Source organism: Epinephelus moara, chromosome 17, assembly GCF_006386435.1.
Source record: "Epinephelus moara isolate mb chromosome 17, YSFRI_EMoa_1.0, whole genome shotgun sequence".
In the NCBI taxonomy this organism is placed as follows: Eukaryota; Metazoa; Chordata; class Actinopteri; order Perciformes; family Serranidae; genus Epinephelus; species Epinephelus moara.
Genome location: NC_065522.1, coordinates 14,235,849 through 14,262,807, shown reverse-complemented (window position 1 = coordinate 14,262,807; position 26,959 = coordinate 14,235,849). Strand labels below are relative to the sequence as shown.

Sequence of the window (26,959 nt, the reverse complement as noted above, 5' to 3'; positions counted from 1 at the left end):
TTTTCCAATAAACAATATTGCTCCCTACAATTAGGCAGCCGCCTGGCAAAATGCCGAATATGTTCCCAGTATAGGAGGGAAAAAAATTGTTTAGGCTATTAAAATGTGAGGATGTAATATTTTATTCCTGAAAAAAGGAGTCTCGGTTTCTGCAGCAGATGAAACAAACTGAAAACTTTATGTGTGTGTGCGCGAGGGGGGTTGCATTCAAATGAACTCTGACTTCATTGAATTAATGCAAGATAGATGGAAGAGAGAGAAGGGGATGGCGAGGGAGCTGATTCAACAGATCAAATGTCTCTTTTTCTACCGAGAATCGCTGGATGGGTCTGACCCCCAGAGCTGGTGATTAATTAGCGCATGACTCTGGATACCGTTATTTGATTAGACCAATGGCAGCCTGTCACACCCACTTCCTAGTTTGCAACAAATGACATTTTCTGGGGAGGAAAAAAAAAAAAAAAAAGAAGTCATTTGCAAGACTACTTTGAATTGCAACTCTGAAAAAAAGTAAAGCATTTTCAATAATGCATGAGGGATTATTTATCTTGAAGTGAGAAACAGTTCAGGCAAATTGTTCTCCCAAGTAAATTACGTTTACATATGGCCTAAGGCAAGCAAAATCTCAAAGGCTTTTACACGGAATGCAAAATTATCCAGGAACTGAACTGTCAAAGAACTCTGCAGATAGAGCATTTAAGAGAACAGCATCAACATAACAATGCTTGAGCTTCATGAGAAGTATTCCAGGCCTCGGAATTGGTGCAATCGCTCTTGCTTGCATTGCAGAGGTGGTCAGACAACTTCTGAAAAAAAAGTTTCACAGCTTTAAAAATGAGACTGAATAAGCCATTTTGTTGGAACGTGCAGCTGGCTGACAGACAGCACCTCTGTAATGCTGAATTCATGATCTGACTGCGGGTGTGATCGTGACTGACTCCTCAAATCGACTTGATGGCTTCTGACACTTTGACCAATGATGCTGCTAAGCACAATTAGCATTACTCATTATGACAGGACCCAGATATCCATTCAACATGCCGAATGAGGGAGCCATTTGTTTTGGTTCGGCTCACGTTCGCTGACACACATTTGAACACATTAATTGGCAACACACCACGCACTCGCAAATTCCAGCAGAGGGGAAAGACTGATGGTGCTTTTTTGCAGGGCGCCGACGTGCAAATGCGAGTTTCAAAGCGTCAGTCAAACTGCCCATGATGCCTGGAGGGAAATTAGCTCCTCAGTGTTAACAAATTAGCTCAGAGGGAGGACCAGATACAGTGCAGTCATAATAAACCACTGCACCACACTGGATCAACCTCACATGTTGGATATTTGATCGGTTATTTCATGAGAAGCTGCATGCAACCATCACCGTGATGGAATCAAACAGATAGAAGTCATTACAGTGTAGCAGTGTATTGCTTTTTTTCCTCTCCTACTGTAACAATGTATTGACACGGTGAAAGTTAATAACTGTGAAAGTTAATAAATTGGTCGCTAGATGGAGGGAAATCTGCCGAGCACAGCAACTTCCCTTCCCTCTTGTGATATACTTCCACCAGACAGTAACCTCATGTTTGCGTACACACAAGGAACAAATACAAGTACCTTGCCATCACTCCATAAAGGCTTGATTCACATACTCAGAACACAGGGGTGAAGTGTCTTTCCATCCAGTAAGCACTTTCATTTAATTAATCACTACTTCAATTCATTAAGTGCAAAGCCGTGGCAAGAAAAAAAAAAGAAAAAAGAAATGGGAGGCAAGTCTCCCATCAAGGTCTTATGTTCAAAACCACTTTGGTGTGCAAATTACAACATTAGTTTCTTAGGTCAAATCCACTTCAGCTTAGAGGAAATCAGTGTTGTTAAGTAGTTTATATTTTTCTCTCTTTTCTCTCTCTTTTTTTTTTCTTTTGTTCTTTTCCTTTTTAGATTTAGAGACTGTGCTGTACATGGTGCAAAATGGGGGAGGCACTTTTTCATTTTTCAAGCACTGGGGAAGGAGTTATGTTTTATTATTTGGCTTAGGGGAGTGATATTCAACTTTAAATGGTTGTATTTTGTATTTATTTTAAATACCCTCATAACCCCAAAATCACACTCTTCATCATACTAGAAATTATCATTGGATTTTAAAACTTCCAATGGTCCTTGAACACAGCGTGTACAATACTTCCAGAAATGTTGTCAACTCTAAGCTTAAAATAGCGATATTTCTTCAAATCACTTGATCCTATGGGTCTAATTTAAATGTCAAGCAAAGAAAAGAAACCCTTTGTTTGTTTTCAACTTTTAACTTCAAACATCAAAGTGTACGTATTTTTTAAATCTGATAACAACCTCTGTGCCAAAGTGCTGATATTCTGGCTGCTGCTGTAGCTGTTGTGTATGTTACCGTATAAAGATTGTCGGTTTTGTGTGTGGCTGTCATGCACCCATATTCTACTAAAGTGCACACACAGTTTTGTGATGTGATGCGATTTTAAAGGAGGACTTGTATTTTGCTTAAAAAATTAGCTGTTTGTTTTGGTGATAACTCCCTTCATGCTGTTTGCTTGTTGCACTGGCTTCATACCTACATTTGGTGTGACAATACAAAAATATGGTTATTTATGATGGAGAGAGGATCATGGATTTTCCCCCAGTCACTCAGGGAGGTTCAAGGAAAAATATCTGCAGCTCCTTGGAGGAGCAAACCCAGAATTGTGGGGTCACAGTGACCTTGACCTTTGACCCTCAACCACCAAATTCTAATCAGTTCCATCTTGAGTCCACATGGACATTTGTGCCAAATTTAAGGAACCTTCCCTCAAGGCCTTCTTAAGATATCGTGTTAATGAGAATGAGACAGACACAAGGTCACAGTGGCCTTGACCTTTGACCACACAATTCTAATCAGTTCATCCTTGAGCCCAAGTAGATGTTTATGCTATATTCAAAGGGAATCCCTCAAGGTGTTCTTGAGATACTGTTTTCACAAGAATGCAACAGATGTGGTCATAATACTCTTGACTTTTGAGCACCAAATTTGAATCAGTTCATCCTTGGATCAATGCAGACGTCTGTGTCAAATTTGAGGCAATGTTCTTGAGATATCATTTTTCAAAAGAATGAGCAGGGCTCCAGACTGCAACCAAATGGTCACATTTTGCAACCATTTTTGGAGTCTGTGCAAGTATTTATTACAACTACTTGCTCGTGTGGGACTCGGGCGTTTTTTTTTGTTGGGTTTTTTTCAGGTTGTAAAGCGAGGGAGCGACTCCACCATTGTAGGCCAATGTGTGTGAGAGGAGGAAAGTCCGAGAGTCAGTGATTAGTTAACCAATTAGTTAAAGGATCACATCATCTACACTCATCAGTAGGCTCGTCAAAGATGAACTGCGCCTCGCCTGGAAAGTGGATGAGAGCAGGTGGCTGCAGCGGGAGGCGGTGACAACAAGCTGCCATCAAGTCGAAGGCTGAATTCAAATATCCCCCCTCTGAACCTGAAGACTGAGCCTTCGCAGACTTCAGTTGTACGTAGTGTAACATATTTACTGTCATCACCTAAAGTCTGCGAGGGCAGAGACTGTAGGCGGCTGATAGACAGACCTTGACTGTTACTCGTTGCCGTGGAAACGTTCAACTACCGCTGCTGTCATATTCATATATATGTCATATAAGTTAATGAACAGTGCCTATTCATTCAGCCGAACAGTTTCCCGACTGTTTCCAGCAGACTTTAGTCCATACAGGAAGTCACAGAAGCACGATATGATGATGATTTATTAAATTATTATCAGACTCATTTCAGTTTGTTCTCAGTCTCCAATTGTTTTAATTATGATAGATTGAGTTATTAAAGTGCTTTACATGCTTTCTTTAACTTATTTTCATGGTTCAACCTCCATTTTACATGAAATCTCATGTAAATCTGCATCATATCAGTTTGCTGCTGGAAAGCAGCAGAGCAGACCTGTCTCCTCAACTACAGAGACTACATAAATTGTGTCTGACTATAAGGTTATTATTTTCAGAGAAAAGAAAAAAAACAAGACAACAGCTTTCATTAAAGATCAGTCAAATATAGTCAGGGCTTCAAATCTGTACAGATGTTACATGTTACACTGCTCCTACTAAAAAAAGTTAGTCTGGAGCCCTGATGAGACAGATGCAAGGTCATGGTGACCTTAGCCTTTGATCACCCAAAATCTAATCAGTTCATCGTTAAGTCCAAGTGCCAAATTTGGAAAAAAAAAAAAAAAGTCCCTCAAGGTGTTCTTGAGATATCCAGTTCATGAGAATGGGACACACAAGGTCACAGTGACCTTGACCTTTGTGCTATGACCATCAAAATCTAATCAGTTCATCATTACATCCAAGGGGACATTTGTGCCAAATTTGAAGAAATTAATGTAAGGCGTTCTTGAGATATCACGTTCACGAGAAGGGGCCGGATGGACCAATGGATAGACAACCTATAAACATAATGCCTCCAGCCATGGCTATCACCGGCACGGAGACATTAAAAAAAAAAAAAAAAAAAGTCACTCCTCAGCCACCTCCACCTTTGATAAATATAGTCTATGCTGAATTATTTAGAAATAAATTAGATTGAAGCTGACTTTTTGTTTAAAAAATACTTCCTTCAGTTAGCTTCTTTAAGTGCTAATTCTGAACAAATTTTGGTCGTTTCCAATTTTCCACCCCTAAATGTAAACAGAGCAGGGGAGTGTGTCCTGCTCCCCATCAGTGAAGTGCCGTTTTGTCAGATGGTCAAAGCCGGAGGTGAGTCTGTGGAGCTGGCAGCTGCCGTGGCAGCAGCTCCTGACAGCGAGCTGGGCTTTGTTCAGCTCCCGTCATGTCTGACATCGTTTTGCTATTTCCTCTCCTTTCATTGCCTTCGCGCTCCTCCCGCTTCTTCTCCCCTCCTTCCTGTAACCCACCCACATGTGGCGGCATCACTCAAGGGAACATCTCAGCCAAGACTAATGCACCTTGGCCCCCACCTACTGTACGGTGCCTCCTAGGCTAAAATGAACACAATCCCTGTCACACATACACGCAGGAGACTCACACACACACACACACACACACACACACACACACACACACACACACACACACACACACCTCCCAGAGCAGGCATGACTCAACATGGCCCTATAGTAACACATGCCCTGATAGTAATTGAGGTCAAAGAAAAGAAACAACAGACTGATTTTCGTCTTGTGTGAGGGGAAAGAGGTCTTTTCCTCACTCTTCCTTTACCACACATCATCAGACGGAATTGCCTAATAGCACACTGGAGGCAAGAGCTTGGCTAAGTTTAGCATTGTGAACTGCGGCGCAACCTCGCTAATCTCAACCTCTCAGGAAACGGAGGATGTGCAGCATTCAGACAGGGAACATGCTGGAGTACAGGGGCCAGGCAATCAATATGAAAAAACATGCACACTTTCTAAAGCATCCTGAGGAAGCTATTTTGGTGTTAGCAAATTGGTGGTACTTCTTTCAGATTCCACAGTTGGATATTTCCATGTGGGACTTGGGTGAATTTTTCTTAAGGTCCTGTTCTTTAACACCCCCCAACTGAAGATTCACCTTTAGAAATCCAACATGTGAGATGGTTGATATTCTTTGTTTCTATATATAAAACAATGTTCCAGTGAGTTTTGCATTTGTATTATTGGGTTGTTTTTTCACACTGCCCATCTCAGCATGAAGATACATTAAAGATATGGTAACTCAAAATCATATTTGACAAAGGTGACCACTTGGCCCCCACCAATTTCACTAGGTATGTGAATTCCTGAATCCTTGGGATTTCCAAACCTACAGGATCCCAGGTAACAGTCCTGTATTTAACCTGTCCACCACCTCGACCAACTTCCCTACTCTGACTGTTCACTCTTTATACTAATGTTACGCCAGACATATCAATGTTCCTAAGGTGATGTAATATATAAGCTGAGTGTCATCAGGAGGTGGAAGAGATGGTGGACGGCGTTTCACCTAGGCAAGACTCCTGCTTAACTGCAGACCACTGTTGAAGACCAGCAAACAACAAACCTGGTTGTGAAAACAGGCTTCAACCTTGGGGTGTTGTAACGAACTGTCCATGTTTTTCCATCGGCTTTTTTAGGCTCCAAAAGTAGGTGTTTTATAGTGATCTGTTGGCAGGGATAGTGCCACAAAAAGGGTTGTTGTTTGCAAAGACGTCATTGCGTTTTCTTCTGGTATAATAGCACGAAATGGGCTTGTTTGTTCACCATGACATCCCTACTTTTCGTGCCAGGATTTTGTTCCTAAAACTGTGGTTTTTAAGCCGAATCATGATCTTTTCCTCACCACAACAAAATGGCTTTTGTGCCTAAACCTTACTACTTGTTATCCACAGTATTGTTGAAACACAAAATTTCCACATATCCACTATATAATACCATACAAATGTAAAGTTTCTGTTGGTATCATTGATAGCATTTTATTTTTTTTTTGTGACAAACATGTTTTTGTAAAACTGCTGAAAGTATTATTTGACAAGTTGGCCTGTACCCATGGTCGACAAAAACATATCCAAAGTCTTGTTCCTCAAGTTGAAGGCAGCGTGTATTTATAACCACTGGGAAATCTAAGAGAGCTCTACTTTTGCTTCATTTTTAATGTCAGAATTTGTTTTCATGACCACTTTTTAAAAATGTGATCTACTTCAGTACGTCCTTGTCGAGAAGGTCAACAAACATGTCCACTGTCTGGTGTAAAGTATACCCCTTTATCTCTTTCTTCACTTTAGGAAGCACCACTTATATGAACACTTGACTGCACTTCATTTATTGCCATAGCAACCCACAGTATTGTACAAGCTCTGTGAGCTCCTTTCACATGAGATACAGCACAAACCGCGATGAGAGAACACCTTGAAAATGTGTTCTCTGTAATGAATAGGAAACCAGGCAATATTGCTGACTAAATGGATCCTAGGGGCTCTACTCATTATTGTTGTATTAATAGTGCAACAGTGAGCGCAAATAGAGCTGAACTCCAGCGCTGACATACTAGTCGCCAGGTTACCACCATTACAACCAAATTGATAATAACTTTCAATATCATGGCAATCTGAGATGACCCCAACCAGTCAACAACACCACACTCCACCCCACATCAACTGTACATAGCCAGTCGTTTACTGGAAGCTGATAAAAACACGCATTTTTCAACTTGAAACAAGCACAGAGTGGGGGAAAGATAGCAACATCATTTACATAAAACAGCATATTGGTTGTTGATGAAATCTTGAGATGAAATTTGCTTTTCTGGGTTTTTTTTTGGGAAGGCTGTATGAAGCATTGTGTGGAATCTGGGGTTGTGGGAAGTTAGGATGAGCATTTTTCAATTTCTCAGGAAACAGGAAATTGAAGCTCTCTTTCGCAGAGTCCTTGTTTGCATTCTATTTTATCAAAAGTATCTCAGCACGAGGACCGAACTCTAAGAATGACATTGTAGTGATTTGTTTTCTGCGGCAGAGCACGTCTGGAAATGAACCTCCTTCCCACACTTCTGCTAGTGGAATTTTTACTGCAGTGTAATATCCGAGGGGCAAAAAGCATGAATTAATACCAATTACAGCTCAGTGCTGTAATGTTTACTTACATAATGAAGAACAAGAAATTATTTAAATGACAAAATTAAAATGTGATTCCATGCATATGCATCTGTTATGTTTTTTAGGTTAACAAAGGCATTACTTCATATTCTCAAAGCATTTGGTGCCAGTGGAGGCACAGTCACAAGTCGCTAAAAACATCATTTTCACACTTATACACCGACTACACATATAGACTCTTACTTGAGTGTTATTGAGGATATTTTCACACACCTAATGGATGATAAAACTACTTTAAGATGTACACACACACATCAAATCCCTGAAAGGTATAATTCAAAGGTATTTGAATGAGTATAGATAGCAGTGGAATGAAGTCTGGAAGCAGTTGGGGGTTGGGTGCAGGAGTTTGCCCTATATACTGTACGAACCAAAAGGGTGGCGCATCCTGATGTGCCGGGTGGCATCAGTAGATTAAGGGCTGTCTGTATATGTACTTAACTGCATGCTGCTTCTTTTGTTGCCTCCCCTGTGGTTTGTTCATTTTCACATGTGTATTTGTATGTGCATCTGCCCACTTTAATACATTATGCATTGGGTGTGGGGGATGTCTCCCTCGGGTATATTGCTATCTGGCGTATACACCTACGCACAACACCGTTCAAGGATGACAATTTTCAAATTGGGCCCCCTGCTTGCACTGTTTCATTTTCCTCCTACCTGAGCTATAACATCACTGGCAAGGTGTACCTCTTATTTAATCTTATGTCAATCCTCTCCCAACACCACAGCCTGTCCAATGGGACAGCACAAGACACCCCATGAGCAATTTCAGTGGTCACATACTATACATCCAGTGGTGCCCCAGAAACTTCTCATGGGTGGGGCCAGGTGGGGCCACTGAAAATCATGGGGCGGCACTTATTCTATCGTAGTATACGAGCTATGTCAATATGAGAGTTAAGGAATCACTTTGGTTTCTTATTTCATACCGTCACAGTTAACATTTTGGGTTCCACAACAATCCTGTTTTAATGTGTTGTTTATCTATACATGTTAGACAATTCATTGTTCTTCAAATAGGCTGGTTGTCCTTTTCCTGAAAAAGACGAATATAAAGCTTTAATTTGAAGGAGCATGTTGAATGTAAGGAACAACACATTTACTAGGAACAAGCCCTCTTAAGTTTAGGAGAGACTTGTGGGTACCCGTAGAACCCATTTTCATTCAGACATCTTGAGGTGAGACCTCAAGAGGTTTTTGTGGGTTCATGAACACAGCACAGGTGGAACTCTTCATGACTTCATTCTTTCCTCAGCAGTAGTTAGTGAAGTTTGAGTTGCGGGATGGATAATTGATCAGTCGATCTGATCAGAGTGGACCAGATCAGATCGATGGATAAGAGGAGCAGCTGCTGCAGAGGCATACTTCCTGACCCAGCGCAATGAACAGGTAAGTTCTGCTGCTCCATTTGTGTCTGCGCTGCAAGAGTGTGGTGCAATGAACAACTGAACAGTAGATATATTCCAACAGCGCTCCAAAAATAGAAACTCAAAACGTGGCAGCAGATGTTTTAATTGTAGTGGGTCACCAAAAATAAATGAATGTGTAGGAAACCCTTGCTACCTTTGTGCTAGCTTAAAAGGTCTGCACACGATAGCTTACTAATGACAATAATATGTGCTGCCAATTATTTTCCACTGGGGGGGCGCAGCTATTGTATCAGGGTGGGCTGCAGTCATGGTCCGTGGGTGTAGTTTCATAAGGTACCATTTGCACTAGCTTACAAAATTAGTGCGGCACAGCCTCTTAAAGACAGCAATGTCAGTCTACAATTATTTTCACCAGGACAGGAAATGGCAATACATGGCCCCACTGCCTCCGCACCCCTACCCCTGGGGGCGCCACTGTATATCTCTAGGAGGTCCCTTTCAGTAGAGTCACAGTGGCAAAGGAGCTATTTGTGCGCACTTGTAGAACAGCTAAATTGTTAGCATTGGCATCCTGCCACTCAAGCAGCTGAAGCAAAAGAAACAGGAAAAAGTGAAGGGAGTGTGTGGGTGACACTGTTGTAAAGGTGGATTTGTGAAGGGAAAGTAACAGGGGAAAAGTGAGATAAAAAGGTTGTAAGGAGAAGAAAGCAGGTGAAAAAATGGTGTTGGAGACAAAAGCCTAGTTTTGGATATAGAGGTAAATGTGGGAAAAAAAGAGATTCCTCAACCACCCACAGAGTGAGAAGTAATCTCATTCCACATGTATGCAATCAAGGCAGTGCTGCTGAAATTAGCCTGGGTGGCTACGCTACATCTGAGACACACAGCTATGATGATCTCCTTTGATCGTCTTTTCTTCTGTATTCAAAATGACAGGTATCAGACATGGGGTTAGCGTGCGGAGATAATGAGCACTGAATATGTATGAAGCAACATGTACGTGGCGCTCACGCATCAAATCATCTGGCCGCAACTCTTAACGTGGCATATTGGAATCCGACAACAAGCATAAGAGGCATGAAATAGAAGGGAATGCCAGATTTTAGGCAAAACATGCCACACATGGTTTCACACAAGCAGGTGCAGAGCTGTAAAGTGTGATACAATATCACATTGAGGCAGGCTTGCACCTCAAAAAAAAACAACTCATTTATTTGCAAACCTGTAACTGAGAAGCTTCAGTGGTTGCATATATTAGTGTAAGACGGCTGCAAAGCATTGCCAGCTCTTCTTAAACATGTGTCGAAAAGTTCTGATTCAAATGGTCATCTATTGAGTTGTTCGAAATGCTGCTTTAGGGTACAGCAACAGGGTTCTTACTCAGCTTGGTTTTCCCTCCCTTTATTCACTGGATGATGGAATAGTAAAAACATGCAATCATTAGGCATGGCTTAAAATATCATTTTTAAGAGTGGCACTGCATTTCCCAGCATGCTTTATGCCAGTGATTGCCAAGAGCAAGGTGAGGGAGCCCTTCAAGTGCAGCTGGATGATAGAGAGAAAATCAAATTTCTGCAGTGACACTGTAGGGTTGACAAGTGGAGCTTAAGCAAAATATTTACACAGGAGATTTTTGATAAATAATCATTAGTAATGCTGATATAATGATCAAGAACTGCAGGATCAGTCTGGTGATTTCAGAAAATTACATCAATTCACTGTAATGTAACCTTTAAAACTATAAAAAGACAACACTGACAATATAACAATATCCAAGATGATATCTAGTGTTATATCACAATATCGATACATTGTAGATATTTTGCCCAGCCCTATCTCCATAGGGTCGCAAGATACATTTGGGAGTATGTGAGATTTTCAGGTCAGCTATGGAAAATGTATACCTTTTATTTTTTGGAGGGTAAAATCTTGAGTCGTTTTACCTCCTTAGGCCACCCAGAATATTCAAATTAAACAATCTCAGAAGGGAAAGTCACTCCTTGGTGGACAGCTCATAAGTCCTTGACATGTGCAGTGTTTTACAAGGGGTCGCATTGCTTCATTTTAAAGGGTCATGTGGTTTAAAAGGTTGGAAAACCACTGCTTCAGGTTATATAAACAGGAAGTGTATTGTTGTCAGAAAATTAGCTGTGGGTATTTTGTCTAATCAGTGTCACAAAAAGTCATTCTACATTTCGTAATGGTAGTTCTTGTATGTACTGTAACAAGGGCTGCTCAGGACTACGAATTTTCCTAGTCGACCAATTAGGGATGCACCGATCCGATATCTGGATCGAATATCGGCCCCGATATCATCAAATTAGATGGATCGCGTATCTGAAAATGCAACCTATACCTGAGGCGATCCTTTCCCTTTACATCTATGGTGACGCGAGCTACGTCATACGTCATGGAGCGAAGGATAGAATCTACTGTGTGGAGATATTTCACACTATTTCAACTGCTGTTGCACAATTGTTTATTTTTGTAAAAAAAATAAATAAATAGTTCATCATTGCATTAATCTGTTTCATCTTGTTTCATTTTTTTCTTTTTATAATTCAAAAGAACTGTGTAGTCATCAATGCCTGATGCCTCTAGTCTTTTCTGTTCTACATGTAAAGGTATATAGCTTTTTAGGTCAAGGATGTTATTGGATCGGTATCTGGTATCGGCTGATACTACAAGCCACAGCATCGGGATCGGTATCGAAACTGAAAAAGCTGGATCAGTGCGTCTCTACGAACCAAGAGCCGTCATTTATGTTTGTAGTCGACCAATGAAGATGAGTTTACATATCACCTTGGGTTCGTCCTTCACCTTCTCAAAATGATCCCACACTTTGGATTTCCTGTCCGACATGTTATCAACTAGCCTGTACCGCAGGTACCAGCCCTGGAAATTAACGTGACTGATGAGCGTGGCCTCTTCCTGTGTCTGTCCTTTCAAATTAAATTCCCACATGGTCAAGTCATATGAGTTTTGACTTATTTTGACAAGGCACAGCTCCTAACAGAGTTTCACGTTTTTTTTTTTAAGCAACCAATGAAATCTAATTACCTTTCTGGTTGACGAACATTTGGTCAACTATTAGGTGGCAGCCCTAACTGTAACCATGGAAACACAAGCATAATTATCAACTTAAAGTTAATGAGGAGCACCTTATATCTTTAACCTGATTTTACAAGTTGCATCACGCATAAATGTACTTGCAATCCATTTTAGGGTTGGGCAACTGGTTCAGAACATCCCTGGGGTTACTTTTGGGTGATTTTTTTGGGCGATTTTTGTCATTTATTTTACTAATTTAATGGTCTGCCTCAGAAGAACAAGTGAGAGCTGCTGCTCAGCAGGCAGCAGGCAGAGAGAGACACTGGGGAGGGAGACAGCAGGGAGAAACAGCATGTAAAGCCAGCACGTATTCACATTGTACACAATGAATTCAGGGTTTATATCGACCAAAGTAGAGTTAGTGATTGTTGGAACACTGGAGAGACTAACTAAGATGGTTTTGGTCAGTTATATTTGTTTCTGTTGAGTTTCAATAAAACATTTTACAATGTGCTAACAAGGCAATTAAGCTAGCTTCAGTTCGATGAAAGAGAGGAACTTGATTCCTATACTGACAATCACCGGTTGTTGGGCTGACGTTGGCTGGTTGGAAAATTTTAACCCCCAACCCCACTCCATTTTACTCATTTATGAAATGGAAAATGTGTCAAATGGGTGCTAGGGGTTAAACCCAGACCCCCCAGTTAAACTGAGGCCCCCATGATCTCCGCTGTGACCCCAACACAAAATACCCATCATTGTATTATTCACAGGGCCAACATGCAGCTGAGGAACATCTGCAGTGGACCTATAAAAATGGCATGCCGTTTTGTTCGATGCCGTTGCTTGCTGTGGAATGACATCGCTCACTCTGCCTCTCCAGTTTCAACCCTTTCCTCAGTCCATCTCGTGGCAGAGAAAGGAGAGCATTATCACAGTGAAAAAGGATCTCCTTCTAACCCCAACCTCCTCCTCCCCTCCTCCTGCCTCCAAATGAGGGGCAGTGATCACGGAGGCAGTGTGTGTGTGTGCTTGCATTTGTAATATGTGTGTGGAGAGTGGGAGGCAAGAGGGAGTGCACCACTGGGGAATGTGCACCTGCAATTTTTCTCATTTGACACAGTTGGTCTTTTGTAGGGTCTCAGGCACAGGGGGATGTCTGTGGAAGTTATGGTTCCTGCTCCTCACCCCCGCCGCTCCCAAAGAAAAGACATCTTCACTACAGTATTTTCCATCGTAGTTTGGACGAGCCTATGTAAAAATTGGGGAGGGACGGGGGTGCATATTCAACAGATGACCCAACAGTTTGGCTGAACAGAAGCAATACACACACATACAGTATCTTACCACTTGAGAGCTATCAGACATAAACAAAGTTTGTAACAAGCTGCAGATCCATATGGGAGAGGAAAAACAAAGACAGCAGTAACTAAAAGTTTTTTTAAAAAAAACATACGGTTATGGAATTTATGGATTTCGACATTTAGATTTGCCAGTTGATAATTTTGGTTGTTGTTGCGGTCTACAGATGCAGGGCACTTAATCAATCCATCAATCACCTATCAGATTAGTCTCTACACTTCCTTAAACAGTCCAGTTTATTAAATGTTACTTTTGTACTATTGGCCATTGTTTCCATCAGTAATAATCACTTTCTACTAGACCTGCAATGATTAATCAGTTTGAGTAATATCCTAGGAAAGTTTGTGATTCCATCTTCGTAAATGTGAATATTTTTTGGCCTCTATGACAGTAAACTGACAATTCGGAGGAGTTTGGACAAAAGAAGACATTTCAAGATGTCATCTCGGGCTTTTGGAAGCGCTAATCGACATTTTTTTTTTACCCTTTTCTGACATTTTACAGATGAAACAATTAATTAATTGAGAAAGAAATAACAGAATAATGAACAATGAAAATAATCACTAGTTGCAGCCCTACTTTCTAGTGTCTATATGTGGCAACATTGCAAAAAAGAAGCCCAGTGTCCTCACAACCCACGGAAACTTAGAGGATCATACAGGTTTTGGGCAAACAGACTTCTTTGTTGAACGTTAACCTTCCATACAAAGTTTTTCTGACTGGTCTGACTGGTCTCCGTGATCTCAGCAATTACTTTGTTGAGTTCAACATCATCATAACCAATAGAAATAATGGCAAAACTACAAAAATATGACCCAAGTCATAATAAAACAGACTTATCCTTTAAGCATGGAGTCAAGGGAGTATACTTTAGGGAGTATGTTAAAGCGGGGTATCAGTGATCCATGGCCTAAACTGACGACTCCTCCCATGTCTGACAGCTGTGGTGCGAGACTGAGGCCGAGCCGTGACCCCAAGAGTCTTGATACAGTACATCTGCAGAGGATGCGATGGGAGCCAGTACAGAAGATTTGTGTTTTATTGTGTGGGGAGGGCTGGAAAGAAGGAAGATAATGGGGGGTAGTATGTGCATATATCTGTGTGTGCTGTGCATGCCAGTACATAAAATACATAAACTGCAGTGTATTTTCCATCCCGTGTAAAGCGCTGGAACTGTAAACTACTTGACCCTGGCGTCCCTCCAAACAAGGAGCTACCATTTCCCCCGCGCTATCCATTCCCCTCTCTCCTTCCTTTTATTTTAATGAGAGCACAATTAGTAAGGAAATGGAACAGCTTCCCAAAGGAGGCTGGATCCTCCACAATGGAAGCCTTCTTTTGTCAATGGCTGTATTGAATTCCCCTACAAGGCCACTGGGCCATATTGAAGGCCATCTCCAGTATCGCCCCACCTCCCCCACACCACCGCATCCACAACCTCTCTATTGCTCACTCCTTCTCTCTCTTATCCCCAAGGTCTCATGGGCTAATCTGTGCCACAGTATCATTTGATCCCACCCACCCCTTTGCTCCAAATGCGGACTTTACAATACTTCATATTGATTCGCTGAGACAAAATCACCAGTTACTGTGCATGCTTGGTTTATTCAATGACCGAGCTGAGGGAAGAAAAAGCAGGGTCACACACCATCTTGCCCGTAATTGGTTTTTGCTGCATCTGTGGTGAACTTTAGTTTGAAGCAAATGGCATTAGATCTTTAGTATTCTTTGTTTGTGTATGAATACATTAAAATTCACCCTGATAGCTCGAGTGCTGCATAAGAAAGAGAGATCAAAGGGAACAATTACTAATTAATCCTTTACCCCTTTTACTTTTCAATTATTCTCTTTGTTGGTCGAATAAAGGTGGTATCGCTTCACTCCGTCCTCTGAATCGTATTAAGGAAGGCACCTGTATTTCCCTCTGCAGTTCTCTAATGCCCTCAATTGCTCCCAACAACAACAACAACAACAACAACAACGCCTTATGCATCGAAAAATACAAGTCTATAAGATTTACAACAACAGAGATTTATCGACAATGTGCAAATGAAAGCAGAGACTGTTGTTCAGGTGCTGTTACTGTACTGTTAAACACAGTTTTTTAAAAACAATATGCCCTTCATTTGCTTCGCCTGCTATCTAGTTCTCGTGACAGGGTGCGATTAAGCTGACTCTGTCATCAGCGCCAGTGCACGGTGGTCAACGAGGGCAAGTGCGCAACAACAGTCCAAAACGTGTCCAGACAACAAAATGATGGCAATTCAAAAACATGTACAAAAATCCAAAAAAATGCAACAGCAGAAACATGCTGCAAATGAAAAAAATGTGCTGCAGAGAGACAGAGGAAATATATTAACAGCAAACATGATGATGATGCACAGTCAGAAACACACAAACTCCAAAAAACAAATGCGACAGAAAATTGCTGGAAATCGAATCAACACATAAGAAGTCCTTCAGGCCTCTAGGGGGAGCTATGTAAATCTGTTGCCCTGTTGGAATATTGTAAAAGAAGAAGGCCAAATTTTTTAAAAAGAATGCGTACCTGTTATATCGTCTCACACACACACACACACACACACACACACACAAAAACACTTTCTCATCCAGGTCCCCAGGAAGTGCAGCAGGCTGTTTGTAGTGGCCAAACAGTGTAATTACACCGTCACCTGATGTCCTGTGACCCAAAAAGACTTTTTCCCATAGACTACATTGTGAAAGAGACGTGTGTAAATCAGTGGATGAATATATTTGGTCATTACACAACCCCCACAAAATGAGTTGTTTCACCATCAATTTGGCCGAATAACATTTGGAAAGTCTACAAGAGCCATACCATTGAATCATTTTATCCCCATTCAAGGTAATGCAGCACTAGCCCAGAAGTAGCCAGCTTGGCCAGCGGAAGGTAGCAGTTCGGTCACACTTGGCCATGCTCAGCAACTGTAAGTGTCTAGTGCACCTGCTCCATGGGCTGCACAGTGCAGAAACACTGCTGATCATCTAGGTTATGTTTTATGCGCCACTGAGCAACTTTCACAGGAATGAATGTGGCCTCGCCTTCAATGCTGTATCCAGGTCACTTAACTTATCCATGCTCTCATTTTGTCTCTCTGTTAAGTCAAAAAATTAAGCAGTGCTCCCCCTAGAGGCCTAGAGAACTTTCTCTGCGTTGAATGGATATGCAACATTTTTCTGTTGCATTTGTTTTCAGGGTTAGCGTGTTTTTGACTTTGCAGTCTTTCTGTATTTGCCGCGTGTTTGCTGTTAATGTATTTGAAAAGGCTTTCTGCAGCACATTATTTTCATTAGCAGCATATTTCCATTGCTGTATTTATTTTGGATATTCATATGTGTTTTTGAATTGGCATTGTCTCTGAAACTGCAGCACATCTCTCCTCAGGGCAATGTTTTGGACCCTTGTCGGCCACCTTACCAGTGTATTTCATCTGGGACAACAGGAAAAGCACTTCACTGTGTGCTGTTGTGTGGCCATTAAACAACATGTTACATAAGCTGAAGTGGGCAGTTTCCCTTGAAATAAGATCCGTGTGTCTCAATGTCACCGAACAGTGCCAAAAACACGACAACTTGATCAACAGTCAAATGTGAAAGAAGGACAAACAAAGCTAGAGCTAGCTAGCTAGTTAGATTGTAGAGGTGGAAACATGAACTGTCTCTAAAAAAAAAAAAACATAAGAGAGAGAGATTCAGCAACATCAATACACAACCAGCTCCGACCTGAAGTTTGTGTGACATTCAGGAAAAAAAAAATGTTGATAAGGTCATCTTTCCAAGTAACTCTCTTCTCCCTCTGCACTCCTATATATATATGTGTGTGTGTGTGTGTGTGTGTGTGTGTGTGTGTGAGAGAGAGAGAGAGAGAGAGAGAGAGAGAGAGATATTGTGTATGACTCGCTGCTCTCCTGCTACCTAGCTGCTTTCCCCCATCACATACCTGCTTTCAACACCATGTACAGTGGAAGTATTTACATTGCATCAACCGTCTCCACAATGTGCAGTTGTATCTTAAAGGGATAGTCTGACATCTATACATAATCTGTTCAATGTGAAGCTACCACCAGTAGCCAGTTAGCTTAGCTTAGCACAAAGACTGGAGAAAAGGGGAAACCACTTGTTATATTTTTTTTTTATCTCAGTTCTGGTTTACTATTTGAATAAAAATTAAGGAAATATTTGATTTACTTTAGTCACATTGGTATAATCAAGAAGAAAATATTTTAATGTTATTAACTAGCCTGTGGAATAACCGCAGGTACCAGCCCTCGAAATTAACGTGACTCTTGTCTGACTGCTGAGTGTGGCCACACAATTCCCACATGGTCCAGTCATATAGGTTTTGATTTATATTGACAAGTCGCAGCTCCTAACAGAGTTTCACGTGTTTTTTTTTTTGTTTTTGTTTTTTTCTGCAACTAAGTGACCAATGAAATCTTGCAGACTAATGACCTTTCTGGACAATGAACATTTGGTTGACTATCAGGGGGGCAGCTCTACCCAGATACATGCTGAATCTTCTGACAGGCTGAGATAAACATCCTTAATAGGCGTCTTTCCTCACCACACACACAAACACATTAAAAAATCTAAATACCAAGGCATGTTATTAGCAACATGTGGTTTAAAAAGGGGAGATTGTAATCTAAATAATTAGCAAATATGCATATAGTATAGCCTCCAGGCATGTATTATAATCATGTACTGCTGCAGCAATAATTCATCATGTGGGTGGGTGGGTGGGGAGGCGCGACAGCCTCTACATGCTTCACTCACACACTGTCATAACCTCACCCATGATTGTGAAAGCCTTATGGCAGAAACAGAGCTTGGGGGGGACAATCCTACAAAGCTGATACATTTGCATATATAGCACTGTAGTGCCTAACATTCCAACATGTAATCATCTGCCCAGTTTTCACAGCACCGAGCATGTTGTCAAAATGCAAAGATGTCACATATGCAAACATGTATGTGGACGCTTTGGATTGCTTCACAGGCGAGGGATGAGAAGCATATGCTGCTGGTATACATTTCACAGTAGGAATGAAAAAAGTAATTAATTTCATAAATTGAGTAAAGCATAGGTCGCTGCATTGTCTCTCCGCGTGGTTTCTGTTTGCCCTTCCTGCTCCTCACATTCCGCCCACACCCCAAATTACTGCCTGACCCCTGCTGTTATGCAGTGTGGGAAACCCTGTGGTATTGCACGCCCACCAATTTTGCCCTGTGAGCTGGTCTGCGGGGTTACTAAGCGATTCTCTCTCCTCTCCGCCAGACACCACAAACACATACGTGCACTGCACGCACGCGCACATTATGCAGCCTAATGTAAACTAACATCCACTGCCACTTGACCTTGCTGTCAATATCTGTCCTCATTAAACACCATTCGGCCAGCTGCAAGTCCACTTTAAATGGCATCATTCAGCGCTTACCAAATTATGCCTGTGCAACCGACCTGAATGAATGGGGAGTCTAATTCATTTATTTGGAAGATATACACAGGTCCTAGCACGGACACCTATAAAACATGCAGGGGTATTTAACCCCACCCTGCCATTCTTAATGTTGCTGTCATTCATTCCTCTTGGGTTGCAAGTTCTGACAGCAATTTGGCAATGTCAAGCAGTCACTACTTGTGCCATGGGCAGCAAAGGCCATTCTTTTATTCCCCATATCAAGCAGGTATTGATTTTTCACTCATTATAGAAGAGCATAAAAAGAGAAGGGGATTTCTGTGCGCGATGCCAAATGCCACACAAAATGTTACTGGGGATAACATGGAAGTGTGAATCGAAGCTGAATACAAAGAAAAGTGGATTTTAAACCCAGTATATTAACTTTAAATACAAATCTAACAGTCCTATCGAAATAAGGCCGCATGTCCTGACAAAGCGAGACCCACTAAAACTGCTATACAAAAGTAAAAACTAAAAAAAAAAAAATAGCATTCAGAAAGAAGCTATGAAATAAGCTGGCATCCAAATGACAGCTGTGCAGGCCACCCTTAGGGCAGGTATAAAAACGAAGTAATTTTTTCCCCTAACTGCAACACTATTATCTATTTTCAGGAAGCCTTGTGTGGCTTATGGGAAAGGCATAATCCATTTTCAGGAAAAAAGGAGTTGCAAATAAAAAATCTGTTAAAGCATTAAACCCAAGGCATTTTTAAGAATCTCATCAAAACCGTTTTCAAAGCGATCAAACTTTTATGTGAAAGTCAAGGAAGAAAATTATTTAAACTATACATATTACCAACGATGAATAGCTCTATTGTGAGATTAAAATATCTGGATCTTGAGTCAGATCTCTCCTACTCAGAAGTTTAAACTGTATCTCTATTGTCTAATCATGCCCACACTTAAGACTAAACTGATTTAAGTTTATTATCACGGATGGTGCTGTTTTATCATGCCAGCATAGATCGAGTGCAGTGACTGTGCATCAGGGATGTACTAATGTCAGCGGGCACGAGCTGATGTTTTCCAGCTAGCGCCAGTTTAGTGCTTTTGTGGCCTTGCCTTGACATTTATTGCCCCAGTATGTGCAGTACAGTCCACATTCCAAGCTCCAGTCTGAGGGATGCTGCATTCTCAGGGCCTTATCCAAAGTGAATGAGGCATACTATCTTGCATAACTGGCACTGGGCTCTAACTAAATAAACATACAAACGAGGCTGGAAACAAGAGTTTGGGAACGGCAGTGTCAGTCCACCACTTTGGTCAAGATTGAAATATCTCAACAACCGTTGGATAGACTGCCTCTTTACAGAGATTCATGGGCCCCAGAGGATGAACCGTAATGACTTTGGAAACCCTGACTTTCCCTCTAACTTCAACATGAGGTTTACATTTGTGGTTTTGAGTGAAATATTGTGACAGCTATTGGATGGATTGCCATGAAATTTGGTTTAGGCATTAATGTCCCCTCGGTTCACAGAGCTTCTAGTGTGGCTGTCAAAAAATCTACAGCTATACATTTGGTATATGAACTATTTTCTGGTTTTGTATTTGTTTTTTTGCATTTTGTCTGAAATGATTTAAGGCCACCGTCACACAGATATGATACAGCATCAATTTGTTTCCTCTGTACTGTATATGACATTCACTATCCTTGTTAGCTTGTATTGATATCGTCTTCGATTAAGGATACTGTACTATCTTAAGTGTTGTCTCTTCCTGGTTTTAAAGGCGACGTTACAGCAAAGTGATGTAATGTTCCGAACTTACCATACTTATGTAGCTGTTTTTTTATTTGCTTTTACCCTATCATTGCAATATCAACATTGAGGTATTTAGTTTAGTCTTCTCCTTATCTGTAAGTTCATATACGTAAGTACATTAAACTGTCTTTTTTTCCCCAGTGTTTTTATACACAAGTTTTTTATCAGTTCTTTAAAACGTTGTTGTTTTCATGTCTTGTCTGTTTTAATTATTGACATGTAAAGCACTTTGTAACTCTGTTTTGAAAAGCGCTTTATAAAGATGATAGTGATTATCATCATCATTATTATTATCATCATTATATCCCCCTGCTCTAGTACATGTTGTATGAGCACAATATTTGGCTCTAGGAATGGGACAATATGTGATTTTATCACAGACTGCCATTAAAAATAAATAAATAAATAAACACTAAAATGATCGGTGAATTCCATTATCGAGTTAATTGTGAATATCGAGATTAGCACCCAAATAGACAACTGGCAAACCAACAATAAAGAAGATTCTGCAAAAAACAGGCTGCACACACATCAACCTCACTTGATCAAGCAATGGAATATTTCATATTGAAAGATATGATGCCATTGCCTGGTTTGATTTTCACTAAGAAAAAAGATGTGTCTCCTGCCCGGGATTTGTTTCTTAACATAATGTAAGGTTAAATAATTTCAGTATGTTTTAGTGCCATGAAGCATACTTTAATGACTAATGCAATAATATCATGAATCACAATTATGTTGGAAGGAATAATTGTGACTCAAAATTTTCATATCGCCTCATGCCATGCAAAATGTGAGTAAAATCTATGCAATTTAGTGGAGATAACGATGTAAATCAAAAGACAAACTTTGTGGTCTCATTTGTAAAATAGATATACATGGTGCATACTGAATACTGACTTGAAACTTGACTTGTGCCCGACCTGAAACACTATAAAAACTGCTGTGTTATTAACTTATAAGGTTTGTTATATGGCTGTGCTAAAAACATAAGTTTAATCCAACACCTGCCAACACTAGGAACCATAATTTGGACCAATTTGGCACTAAGTGTCTCTAGTCATTGGGAATCAGCTGGTTGTTGCGATCTGAACACAATGCATAGCACTGCACAAAGTTTTCCCAATTCTCTCGGCTCACTTCTGTAACTTATGTAGCCTTCCACCACCCACTCATATGACACCTCAAAATACATTAGCCTGTTTTCTTATTGAGAATTTGGCTGCAAACTTCCAACAGTCATTAAACTGTATTTTTTTTGTTTACTTTCACCAGAGTGAAACAATGTAACTGTAATCATCCCGTCCTTCACCTTCATAAAACACAGACAGTGTTGAAAGTTATTTTCTTAATCTAATGTCACATTCAAACGCATATATAATTTACCCCAGCGCTGAGGCACTGTATCTGCCTGTACATTATGCCGCCGCAAATGAATGATTGACACCCGCCCACTCCAAAGCCCACTTATTTTCAGTGCTTCAAGAGGCATCTCAGTTGCAACAAAACAGTACATGCCTCAGTGGGCTCTACAAAGAACTTTCTCCCGCTTTGAAATAGGAGCTCAAATAAATCATTTGTTTAATTAATTAAGCAAATTAGGCAAATCCAGGGATGCCTTGGCGGATGGAGTCGCTGCCCTGGCACAAGGAGATTAATTAAGTGGATCCGTACGGGAACAGTGAGACCGACGTTAGGGTTTAATGCCCTTGTTTGGTTAGATGCAGCTATCCTTGGCGTATTGGTGCTGATACCTCAACGTGAGCAACAGAGGGTGTTTGGAAGGTGCATGTTGGCTTGGATTCAACTTTGTGTACTCTGCAAGGAGTCGTATGGATGAAAGAAGGGGTCTTTCTTTGCCGTCTTTGCAGAAACACCACTTAACTGACACTGTTTTAAAGCTACAAAAACCTACAAACACACATATGCCGAACAGATGCGTCAGGCATACATCTGCCCCGCTGTCTCATCCATCCTTCATTACGTACCTATTCCCCCCGGTAGGATGATATCTGCTTCCAGGCTTGATGTATGCACTAGTATCTGACCATGAAAAATATGTGTCAGACTTCACGCTTTCGTCTCTTGGATTGGTCCACGAGCCCATCATCCATTATAGCCGCTATGTCTCCGATTCCATGGGGTGGTATTAAGTGGAATGAATACAAAATCCTTCCTGGAGCATTTTACATGCACAGAAACGCATGATTAATGTGCTACTCAGGCGTGGCCAGAGTGTTTGGGACATTGCTTTTTCATTGTTATTCACTGTTACCAAAACAATGACAAGGGTGCGTTTTACTTATTTTTCAACCCAGTGACAGCATCTGTGATAGAACTTTTTTTATTAATCTTGCAAGACTTTGTAGCCACACACACACACACACACACACACACACACACACACACACACACACACACACACACACACACAGGGATCACATACACAAGCGCAGACGCACAACTCCACCCACACACAGCCACAAATCCCCACCGCTCCTTAAGCTGCGTTCTATCATTGACTTTATTTTATCATGCTTGTCCAGAAATATTCCTCATTTTCCTCAGACAAGTGTAAAGTGTCAGACAGTCGGATGCATGTTGACACACAAATAAAGACAAGAAAGGACAAGACGCTGCGCCGCTTCAATTACAGGCTCCTTGATAACACAAAACATGTGTGTGTGTGTGCATTTTTCTGCAAGCATGTTGTGATTATTATACGTGAAACTTGACATGTGTGTCAGAAAAAGTGCTCTTCATCAGCGCACGTGTGTGTGCATGCCTGTGCCTGTCTGTGTATAGACAAAAGGGACTGTAGTTCCCAAAGTAGGCCAGCATCCCCTGGAGTACACATTTCCAACACTCTCAGGGAGAAACATGCACAATGACATCGTGGTGAATATTCCCACTCAAGCTTCCCCAGCTGCAGAACAATTCACTGGCAACATCTGGCCGGCTCTGCTTATAGCATCGAGGTTGGCTGCTAAATGATTTTTTTTTTTTGTCTTCGTAAAACTGCCAAATTATTATACGTGGGATGTCAACTACTTAATCTGGTGTTGCTCAAGTGTGGTTCCTTTAGGGCATTTGTAACAGCACCAAAAACCATAGTTAATAAATGATTTGTCATCTATTCCTGTGGGATCAATGGGTGATTGATTGCTGTGGTATGAACAAAGCAGAATGATTGATTTGAAGGACTGCGCAGGTGTTTTTGCATGTTTCAGCCCATTTATGATAAATCATGCATGCATTGCTGCCGACCATTTTTCCAAATGGTTCAAACAGCTTTTAAGATTGATGAATGCCTTTTCCGACCCTTTCACACCACACGGACATACGCTAGAAGCAATGGCGGCCTGGAAGGTAGGAAAATGTTGCCAGCAATCCAGAAAACGACGGTATTCTTGGAAAAAGTAACACCGCACTAATGTGAAATACATTAGAGTCGTGGTAAATGGGCTAAAACGTGCAAAAACACAACTTACTTCTTTTAAATAAACTGGCTGTCACGGGGTGTCTGCGGTGGACACGTTTCAGCTGCATTTCTCAGACGTCCATCTTCTTTAAACCGCCTCACATCCATCGCCCGTGACACTTTCTAATTGGCCGATGCTGGCTGTCCTACAGTTAGTGTTCATCCAGCCAATGGGCCATCGATATGCATCTCTTTAATCCCAAGACAAGCTTAAATGCTTTTTCTTCCGATGGTGTTTGTGGACAATAGATTTCTAGTGAGAAAACAATGTACACTTCCTGAAATAAAATAAAAAAGTCACCAAGTGCAGCTAAAATGCAGCAGACATACAGAAGACTCACACAGGTGGGTCAAGAGATGCTCACACACTGTGTGATTGACACATCTGTTGTAGGAAGCGTTTTTGAGTCAATGCTAATCAAATGCAAGGTCAAGTGTTGCACGAGTTAGGGTGTTTTAAAACCCGCACCAACCCCTCCTGTTATGAGAGGCAAGCCGCCATGCCCGACCTGCAAGCGTATGCGTTCATCAATAACCCAGCTGACATATATGAACAAACTTGATGGCCTGAGCACAGCAGCACTGATGATAAAGCTGATAGCTGTGTGAGACACACAGAGAGGAAGACAGCAAAAGGGGAAGAGAAGGTAGGACGTGGACAGTTGCACAATGTTTCTGTAAATTATTACTAATATACTCAAAACGCTGCTTAGTCATAATGACCCGCCTGTCTGAAACTGGTCATACTTTCAAGCTTACCAAAACTGCCTGAGGGTTGTGGGATGACCCGCACATCACTACAGGAGCAGGGTTAGCAGTGTTTCAGCAGAGGTTCCAATAGGTGTGCCATATCATGTCGTTCACGATAATAACGGTATATATTTTAATATCAGGAAAAATTTATATTGTGATACTCACGATATTTCGACTTGTTGACATATTGACATCATACGGTTACGCATGGCAACAACAAGCATGACTGACAGCAAAATTATTACACACTCTGCAGTGGTTCCAAAAAGAGAAGCAGCTACTGTAGTGTGGAATAAACTGTGGCATCCTGAATGTTTTATCAACAGCCCCGGACTTCTCAGACTCTTTTAGTGAGGTACGGCGGGTTACCCTCCCTGCAGAGGGAACTCATTCAGCGGCTCCTCTGGCAGCAGCACAGCGTCTCTTCCCCTACTGTCTTGCCACGCGCACATAGGAGTCGGTGTCATCAAATGATTAAACCTTGAGTAATGTAAACCTATGTGACGCTTGGGGCTTGACAAAAAAATACATAAATGTGAATATGCAATAGTTCTGGTATCATAACAGCCTGTCACAGGTTACAGCGTGATGATTAGAGGAGAAGTGGCCGAGCATAAAGGTCCAGGTGGGAAAAAAAAACAACTCTATGATTTAGGATTTTGCTAAAAGAGAAGGAAATCATGTGATCTATATAAACATATGGTTCCAGTGTACATTTTTTTGTATCTGTGAACTGTTTAAATGTGTAATTAGTGGTATATTTTATTTTGTTGAACTATTAATATGGTATGCAGAATCTGAATCTCACTCTGAGTTACTGTTGTTAGTAAAGAAATGAGAGGTCATTTTTGTTTAGTTTTTACTGAATATTTGAAGGCAAACTGTTAGACTAACATGTAAAACTTATTACTTGTTTTGTTGCAATACTGTTTTCTTAAATTAAAAACACTATTTTTGATTTTTTTTTTTTTTTTTTTTTTTTTTCTTTACTAATTTGTCATATTATCAAGAATATCGTTATCGAAAAAATAATCTGAAATATCATTAAATTATTTTAGGGCCATATCACCCACCCCTAGGTTCCAGAAGCTGGAGTAGTGTGGACACTAGGCATAAATGTAGCAATAGTTATTTAAACTTAAGCATACTATCATGGATGTTGGTACGACGCAATGTTGGGAGTCCTGGACAATTTTCTTTCTATCTATCTATCTATCTATCTATCTATCTATCTATCTATCTATCTATCCATCTATCCATCCATCCATCCATCCATCCATCCATGTTAACTGCTTTGTACCCAGTTAGTTAAAACCAAAAACTCACACCTCTGGAGAACACTAACCTGGTGCCTGCAAAAAAGTAAATACTTGTTCTCTTTCACGTAATTAAAAACTGATAACATATGTACATGTGTTAAAAAACAAGCACCTGGATATATGGCAATTTCTTATTGAAAATTAATTCTGCAGCCTGTGGTCATGATGGTCTGTCATTGGCTGAGCTGCACTAAATCAGCTGCTCCATAATATCTCAACCTCTGGTCGATAGAGCTCTCTATAGAGAGACGCATGACATATTGCTGTCCCCTGACCTCTTCCTATTGAGCATTAAGGCAAAGCTAACGAAGCTGGGTAGCCTGCTTTCATTAGCACTGGATGATGAGCTCAGTTGCCTCCACCCTGTGTAGATATCACAGTACAAAAACAATTCAATTAGCTTCAAATCTCCCATTAATGGTTTTAGCCATATCAAATTAACATTGTTATGGGCTATTGCCCCACTCCCAACACTCCCTGCATCTAAACCCTAGTTGATTGTGACCAAGCGCCCCATCCGCGACACACACACTTCCACACGCACCCACAAACCACCCGACCACCACCACTGATTTCTTTTAATCTGAATTTAAATGACTTAATTTAGTTTGCCTCTGAAACAATTCACAGAAGGCCAAAGGGAAACGCTGCAAAACTACGGCGGTTTCCATTTACTGAGACGCGGGAAAAGAGAGTCCTTGCAACTTAATCTTAAGATCTTAA

At 40.9% G+C, this 26,959-nt stretch overlaps 1 protein-coding gene across 6 annotated transcripts in view; it reads right to left on the bottom strand.

Annotated features, from left to right (window-relative positions):
* LOC126403954 (adhesion G protein-coupled receptor L3-like) overlaps positions 1 to 26,959 on the bottom strand; it is a 278,598-nt gene that overhangs the window by 174,966 nt on the left and 76,673 nt on the right. The window lies entirely within an intron of this gene.